At 33.4% G+C, this 8211-nt stretch overlaps 1 long non-coding RNA gene across 1 annotated transcript in view; it reads right to left on the bottom strand.

Moving 5' to 3' along the window:
- LOC111642123 overlaps positions 1–7692 on the bottom strand; it is a 13640-nt gene extending 5948 nt beyond the window's left edge. Inside the window, exon 1 of the long non-coding RNA XR_002759514.1 lies at positions 7565–7692. This is a non-coding gene — a long non-coding RNA (uncharacterized LOC111642123). The remainder of the gene's footprint in view (positions 1–7564) is intronic.
- Positions 7693–8211: the final 519 nt, after the last annotated feature.

Here is an 8211-nt window from a genome sequence, read left to right as displayed (position 1 = left end):
TCTATTCCAGGCTTCTCTTAAATCCTTTCCAGTCCAGTCTTTGATGTTATCTCTCCAAGTCTTTCGGGGTCTTCCTCTAGGTCTTGTCCCCTCCACCAGTCCCTCAATCACCGTCTTTAGTAGTTGTCCTCCTGATCCTCTAGCCAAATGTCCAGCATATCGTACCTTTCTTTGTTGGATATTTATAAGCAACCTTCTCCTCAAGCCCAGCCTGTCCAAAACTTCCTCATTTGTTATTTTCTCCGTCCAACTTATTCTTTGCATCTTTCTCAAGCACCACATTTCAAAATGAGTTAATTCTTTCCATCATTTCATGCATAAGAGTCCATGCCTCACATCCGTATGTTAGTACACTCCAGATCATTGTCCTTAGGATTTTTATTTTCAGTTTTATGTTAAGGCCTCTGTTTGCTTAAACATGCAAGTAAGAAATTAGATGTACTCAACTTCATAGTTCATAAAATTAGTTGATGAAAAACAAGTTTATTTCTCTCAACTTTGAACTGTAATATAAATACTTTAATCCCATTGGATACATACAGTTACAGTAAGTTCTTTTCTACAGCATAATTTGCTTCTTGTTTTGGATACCTATGTTAATTTCTATTGACTATTAATATGCCTCAAACTCATGACCACGAATTACTTTAAAGTGATTGTTTTTCATTTCATTTTTATTGACCCCAATATGCATTTTTGATATATAAATTCGTCTCTCTTCAGTTGGGTACAACGTTATATTAACAGGTAAAAATGCCACATTCCATGTCCTTTTTTTTTAAAATAAAAACAGGTAAAATATAGATAAGAATTTTAAATTTTAGTTTGGATTCCATAATAGAACTTTTATTATTCCCTTAATGCATGAACAATTTCATGAGTTTCCAATGTATCCAAACAACTGAACTGAGTGAAATGGATATCGGTTTTACTAAAAATGAAATGAAAAACAGTCACCTTAAAGTCATTTGTGGTCGTTATGATAAGTTTGGGTTTGAGACATTAATAGCTAATAGAAAATTTAAATTTTTTTTGGTTTTTCGAAAGCAATTTCATTCCTTCAATTTCAGCTAAATACCTGAAAATCTAACTGTTGAATTGGGTAAGTTCAGCTAAAACTTTTGGACTATTTCATGAACATAAATTTCAAGTGTAAGGAATTAAACAAGAGAATGTATTTTTTACATGTAAGGAACTGAACATGGATACAAGTTTGTAAATATTGTAAAAATTTACCTCTAGAATCAACTGTAGTCAAACTTCCATATTATACAAACCTCTATGAAGCAAATTTCTCTGCATAATAAATTTTTGCATTGTACCAACTCACCAGAAAGAGCAGTGTTAACTTGCTTGAAAGTTTTTCAAGAATGGACTTATGAAAATAAATGGACAAAGAATAGCTTTAATACATTTTAACATAACCTATACAACTTATACATAATGTGAAAGGATGTAAAAAAAATTTTTCATATTTTTGTGTCACACATACTTGTGTTATACGAGGATCATTCTAAAAGTAAAGAACGTTTGTTTCTCTAGATATTTTTATTTAAGATAATGAAACAAAACTTATTTTACAACACACATGATACCTTAGCTATATTCCTACATAGTCGCCATACAAATTTAAACATTTGTCATAGCGATTCATCAGCTTTTCTATGCCTTCTGCACACTCAGTTACCACCAAGTTCTTGAACCAGTCATTAACAGCCTCTTCCAGTTCGTTGTCACTTCCATAGTAATTCCTGGCTAAAAATGCCTTCAATTTTGGGAAAATATTGAACCACTCTGAGCCTAGTCTGAAAAGGACGTTCAAAAACTTCCCACTTAAACTGCTGAAGCAAGTTCTTTGTCAACGAAGCAGCATGCAGATGTGCATTATCCTGAAGAAGCACAATGCCTCTGGACAACAATCCCTGCTGTTCGTTTTGAACTGAAACTTCATTCATCACATTACCACAAACCTCAGTTGTTATCTGTCTATAAATTTCAATGGAGTGGCCTTTTTTCGCATTCAAAAAGCATATTACACTACAAAACTCGCACTTGGCAGGATCTTTAATTGTGTCACACATTTCAAAGTCACTATAAACAGTAAACGATCGTTGTGGCTTGCTGTTAGCATCAAACTGGTGCAAAAACATGGGAAGGTCCATGACATGGCAGTGGAGCCTGGAGGGTAGTGGGAGAACTGCACAGCCTGTCAGATCAAAATGTACAAGGGTCATTCTTTTAGAATGTATAACAAAATGTACAAGGGTCAATCATATTGGACAAGTGTCATGATGTCATTCATACAGCATATCTTGGTGGTCCAAATCTAATATTGAGATTAGAAAATCTTAAACACTTTCAGCCAAAATATAAGTAAAGTTGCTTCTAAAGTAATGAAGTTAAATTTATATATAAACAATTTTTTTTTTAATTTGTAAGAACTATTGATTATTAAAAGCTGATTACACCAGCTGGGTTGAGTTTAAATTTAGGTTCAATTTCAGGTATCAATCTGTAAACCCTTTGTAAAATTGAGCCCATATATGAGAAATACTGGTCATTTGCTTTTAAAACCATGTAATCTTTCTCACCATATGGCTGCTGGTTGTAAAGAAAGGGGGGAGAGACATTATCTGTCAATGAGGGCATTTGGATCAACAATAATTTACAATTCATGAATGTTTTAGAGTCAAATACTGTACAGTACTGTAATACTATGTATTAAAATAAGTAAATTTAATGCTGTATTATACAGTATTTCTTAATAATGCCACTTTCAGATTTACAAAAACAAATCATGGGAAGCATTAAACCAGTTCAATTAAATTACTACCAATATTTTGCTGGACAATTATTTCAACATTGACAAAGACATCATTACCACCAAGTATGTTAGTGATGAAATTTTGGAAATCTTAAGTAACCAAACTCACCAAACAATCCAAGATGAAAAAAATGATGATAGTGAAGAACCCATAAAAACCAACAAATGATGAGATAAAAGGATTTCAAATTATTCATAATGAACTGCAACATTACAAAGATGTGCCCAGAGAAATTTTTAATGCTCTTAATAAATATGAAGAGAACATTTTTTAACTGTTCTGTGCAACAAATCACAAATTATTTTATGAAAAATGTAGTAAAANTATCATGTCTTTGGTTTTAAAGTTGTTAACCATCTGTCTCTAGTTGGAATATTAAAAAAGGATTTTAAACTGACCTATAATTATTTGTATTGTCAAAAATTTGATTTAATCAAAAATTTATTCTTAGAACTTTGTTATTCATGAAGATATATGTTACTAATATAGAACAACATGGATCAATAATGCATAGACTGCTGTTTTAAACAACTCAGACATCTTATTCTGTAAGGATTTAAAGAATGAACTTAAAGTAAAACACTCTGAAGTGGCAAGGAGTGTGTTTATGCTTAATTTTCATTGTGAATGGGCTTTTATTCCTGTACAGTTAATCTAACAATATTTACACCATTGTTTTAATTGTTAAAGGAACCAAAGAGATATTTAAAGAATAAGATACTGTATTTAAATTAATAATGTTCATGCATATTCAAATTTGAATTAACTTTTATATACACACATGTATATATTGTATTTATATACTGAATAGGAAAAATTTTTTTAAATTAATTTTATTTTAATTTGCAGATTATATTTTGTGGTAGTGCTAAAATATAACTTTGAAGAAAGCATCTGTTCAACTTCCAACCATTACTCTAATGCCAGGACTGCATAGCCTAGAAGCTCAAGCCCTATCAGCTCATAACCAAAAGGCACCTGTTATCTATTGAGTGACTTTATTTGAATAAAAATAAATACTGTAGATATCAAATATTTTTTAGATTTTTTTACTCATCAACTATATGAAACTGTCATGAAACATCAGTAGACTCATGGATTAGATTATGAATTTACTTTCAAATCAGCATTGACAGGAACAGCCGAATATCTATAATATGCAGGCAGCTAACAGTACTGTGAGGCTGGGACCACACACTCCCCTTGGACGGAAACCAGCTGTCGAGCTAAGTCAATATATCGGTGACTTATTACGTAAATAGGACCGGTGTGACCAAGGAACGGGGTGCGAGATGATTTAATTGTCGCATTCCAGATCTAATTGACAGATCTGCAATCGTCAATCGTGAGAACGAGTGAGGGATCGACCATTGGGGAAACTTTGGACGGTCACCTTAGAGAGTTCAAAGCAGATCCTGCTGACACTCCTGTGGAGGGGACGGCGGCTGAGACAGCTTCCTCCTCTCCAGGACAGAAAAACAGACATTAGGTAAAATTTACAGGTCCGTCATCCGGGAAAGGGCTTGACCCGACTTCGGAGGGGAACGACCCGGACGGGGATATTCGGCGACCCTGTGGCCCGAATTGCGTCCCTGGCAACAGACCAGGGACCAATAGAATCACAGGGGACCAACATTCGGACCAACCAAAATCTTGGGATTTTGGGAAGACGAATGTTATAAAAGCCCGAGATCCCAAGGACACGGAGAGGTTGAGATTGAGAACACCAGTCCCAGAGAACCAGACCAGGATCATCAGAAGGACCCACATCTCGGAAACCTAGGACAGAAGGGACTAGGGACCCAATTTCCCAATGACAACTCTCCATCCCGCAACCTCCACGACTATAGCAGAGACAAACCTTGTCCTCCTGTTGTTTTTGTTTTGTGTGTGTGTGTGTGTGTGTGTGTGTGTGTGTGTGTGTGTGTCAGTCAAAATAAATCAACGGAATACAAACTATCCGACGAACTCCTCTTCAGTGACGGACTTTTGACCAGACGTTGGTGTAACTCATTGTAAGCATGATTTTTCATACAAATAAACGCGTTGAATTGGTAAATACGGTCTCTGTGTGAGTCATCTTTGCTTGCAGCAAACCACTACCCCCATACGGAAAAGGCTTTAGTGTAATTCTGACAGATCACGGGCAAAGTGAGGGTTGTAACCTTTCACCTTAAGGTCGACCTCCGTGCGAGTTTAGGTTCGAGTACACCGCATCCTTACAAACGGGGACAATCCTCACAGTGCTGTCTCCCCAAGGGTGCCGTCCTTACAGTACAAAACCAGCCCTGAATGCAAATAGCAGATTGAGATGTGTAGGGTCTAGGCAACTTGCTACTTTTTGGGCCACTTTAAAAATAATGTGGGCTACATTGAGGAATTCTGCTTTACTTTTTATGAAATCTATCTCGTGACCTGTGAGCACATGCTGTTTACCTGCAGTTTATATTATTATTAATGAAAATAGCATTCTGTATAAGTAGCCATATTCCATTTGCTTAATAAATTTCATCAATTACATAGAATTTGGCATATTATACAGAAATATGTAAATCTTGGATAATTTGAAATTTGATAATTTTAAGTCGTGAATATTTTTTGTTTCCTGAATTTTACACATATACACACACTTTATTGAGCAAGATTTAGTTATTTATTTCAAATTTTATTAAAATTTAATAAGATGCTCAATGACTATTTCCAATTAATTTAATACAGTAGACCCCCTATAACATGGGGTTCATATAAGACGGATTTGTATAACATGGTGGAAAAATTGCAATTGTGTTCATATAACACGTTAAAAGAATGAGACAGATTGTCATGGCTGACTCGTGTCTCGACAGGATTGGTCAAATCTGGACCAATAGTGGGCATTGCACAAACCATTGAGTTTAAACGTGCAGTAGACCTAAAAAACATTTATTATTCAACGGCCATAAAAATTATATTTCTATTAATGAGGTCTCCAAAGTTCAGCGAATTTTCGCAGAAAGAATAACTTATCAGGAAACACTTGACCGCCATCCGATGAGCTGCTCCGCGACGAAAACAAGCTTAAGCAAAGGCATCTTCAAACAGTGTGCACTCGTTAAGTATTCCTACAATTTTTCATTTATAGCATAGTTTATATGGATTATTCCGAAAAAATTATACATGTTTTGGAAATGTTTGAGTCAAATTAGCCTAGAATCAATTAATTTTATGGAAGAAAGCCTTTCAAACAGCCGTAGTCTGTAAACTGCACAATGCTGGGCTGTGAACGGCTCACATATTTGTAAAATCTAAGTGACTCGTATAACACGGAACGTATCTATCGTGTTATAGGGGGTCTACCGTAAAATGTTGTTAATAGCTAAAAATTAAAAAACTTATCCTAAAGTTGATTAGTTAACTGAATAAACAAAAAAACAGTTTTTAAATTCAAATAATTCAGAATTATTTAATTATTAATTAGCTTTTATGTAAGTTTATAATTTACAATTATTAAAGCTACATACTAATACAACCATTCAACAATTTTCTGATCACCTGAAATATAACACAGTACAACAGCTATAAACAACAAACTGAAGAGGAATATGCTAGGACTAATTTATCTTAAAAATAACTGATTTCAATTCAATTGTAGAATATTTCCAGATAATAATTAAGTTTAAAATTAAAGACAGTCTGTTGAAAAAAAATTCACCATTTATTCACTTTCAATGTTTCAAAATACAATTTTTTGACAAATCAACCTTTATAGGCTACTTGGCCACAAAAATTAAAAACTTTCCTTTAAAAACAATGAAAAATATCCAAATAAAAACAAAAGTTTTAAAATTAGAACTGGTAGCACCACAGATGTCTTCTTTCATTTTCCATCCTTACCACTTGAAAAAGCTGTACAAACTGAAGAGGTTTATAACCCCTAGAAGCAAATGCTGGCAATAGTTTCAGTTGCAACAATAAATCTTTGTAGAATAATTTCAATTCAATTGTAGAATATTGCTGAATTGAAAACTAAATATCCAGTACAAACTTTAAGGTGAGGATAAAATTTTTCAGCTTTTTGTACAAAACATTTTTAAAATTCTTTTAATTTTTAAGGAAATTTTCTTAAAGATGAAATTTTTATGATTGTGTCATTCTATGGATACAAAATTACATTACTTGATCATAGCAATTTTCTGAGTATTTCCTTGTACATAATTTGATAATTATGTCTCAATCCGAGATATGTCAGGAAGACCATGAGACAGGTTAAAACTAACTAGGTGAATGCAGATAATTTGTTATATACCAGAAATACTCTTAAGTTTACCAGAAATTATCCTATCTGCATTACCTAGTTAGTTTAATATGCAAATTTGAACTAATAGTTCTACTAGCATAAGATACATAGCTTGATCATAAAATTATATCCACAGAATATGATCATAATATTTTGTTCATAAGATGAGAGAAAAAATATTTTTGTACATGAAATAAAAATCCAACAAGTTCAATGTTTATGAAAATAAATACAATCAATCAAAATTATCTAAAAAATTTTATTCCTAGTACATTTCTCATCAATTTTGTTGTTTATAGATGTTGTGCTATGTCATGTTCCAGGTGATCAGAAAATTATGTCAAGGGTTTGTATAAGCTTATAAACTATTATACATGCACATGCAAAATTGTGCCATAAATATACATTAGTAATTCACATTCTGCTTAAAAGTTGAAAAAATTTAAAGAAAATTTAATCTTACTGTCAGTAAATCTATATGAGACTGATGAGTTCTTAAATCAGGTTTCAATCCAATAATACTTTCCAAGCAGTTAGGATCAGAATATAGAAAATGAGGGTAGGACAACAAAACAGGTATTGCTAAAAATAAATATTTAATATTGTATTAGATTTCAATTTATATGTAAATACTGACAATTTCATTTATTAGTGTAAAATAGTTCAAGTAATTTTATTTATCTCGCAGATATGTGGATTGTTAAAAAAAATTGAAATAAGTTTTTTTTTAATAAGGGCCTCCTGCTCCTTTGTTAAACTACCGTGTTTCCCCGAAAATAAGACATCCGCAGAAAATAAGACCTAGCACAGATTTTGCTGAAATGCGAAATATAAGACCTCCCCTTGAAAGTAAGACCTAGCGAAGTTTTTATCAGTCGTAACGGTCATCGACAGATGGTTGAAAGTGGCCGTTGGCTTTTTGAAAGTACAGCTAACTGATTGGTCAGCAGACAATTACGCCACACGGCATGATTTGCATAAGACTATGGCTTGGGAATCACAGATTTGCATAACGTTACGGCTGGTGATGGCTAATTGGTCGGCCGGGAATCACGCCTCATACATTTGCATAGTGCTACGGTTCAGTAAGCACTAATTGGTCATCGAGTC

The sequence above is a fragment of the Centruroides sculpturatus genome, unplaced genomic scaffold (assembly GCF_000671375.1).
Source record: "Centruroides sculpturatus isolate CEXI.00-Female unplaced genomic scaffold, Cexi_2.0 scaffold1620, whole genome shotgun sequence".
Taxonomy (NCBI): domain Eukaryota; kingdom Metazoa; phylum Arthropoda; class Arachnida; order Scorpiones; family Buthidae; genus Centruroides; species Centruroides sculpturatus.
This window is presented reverse-complemented; position numbering and strand designations above follow the sequence as displayed.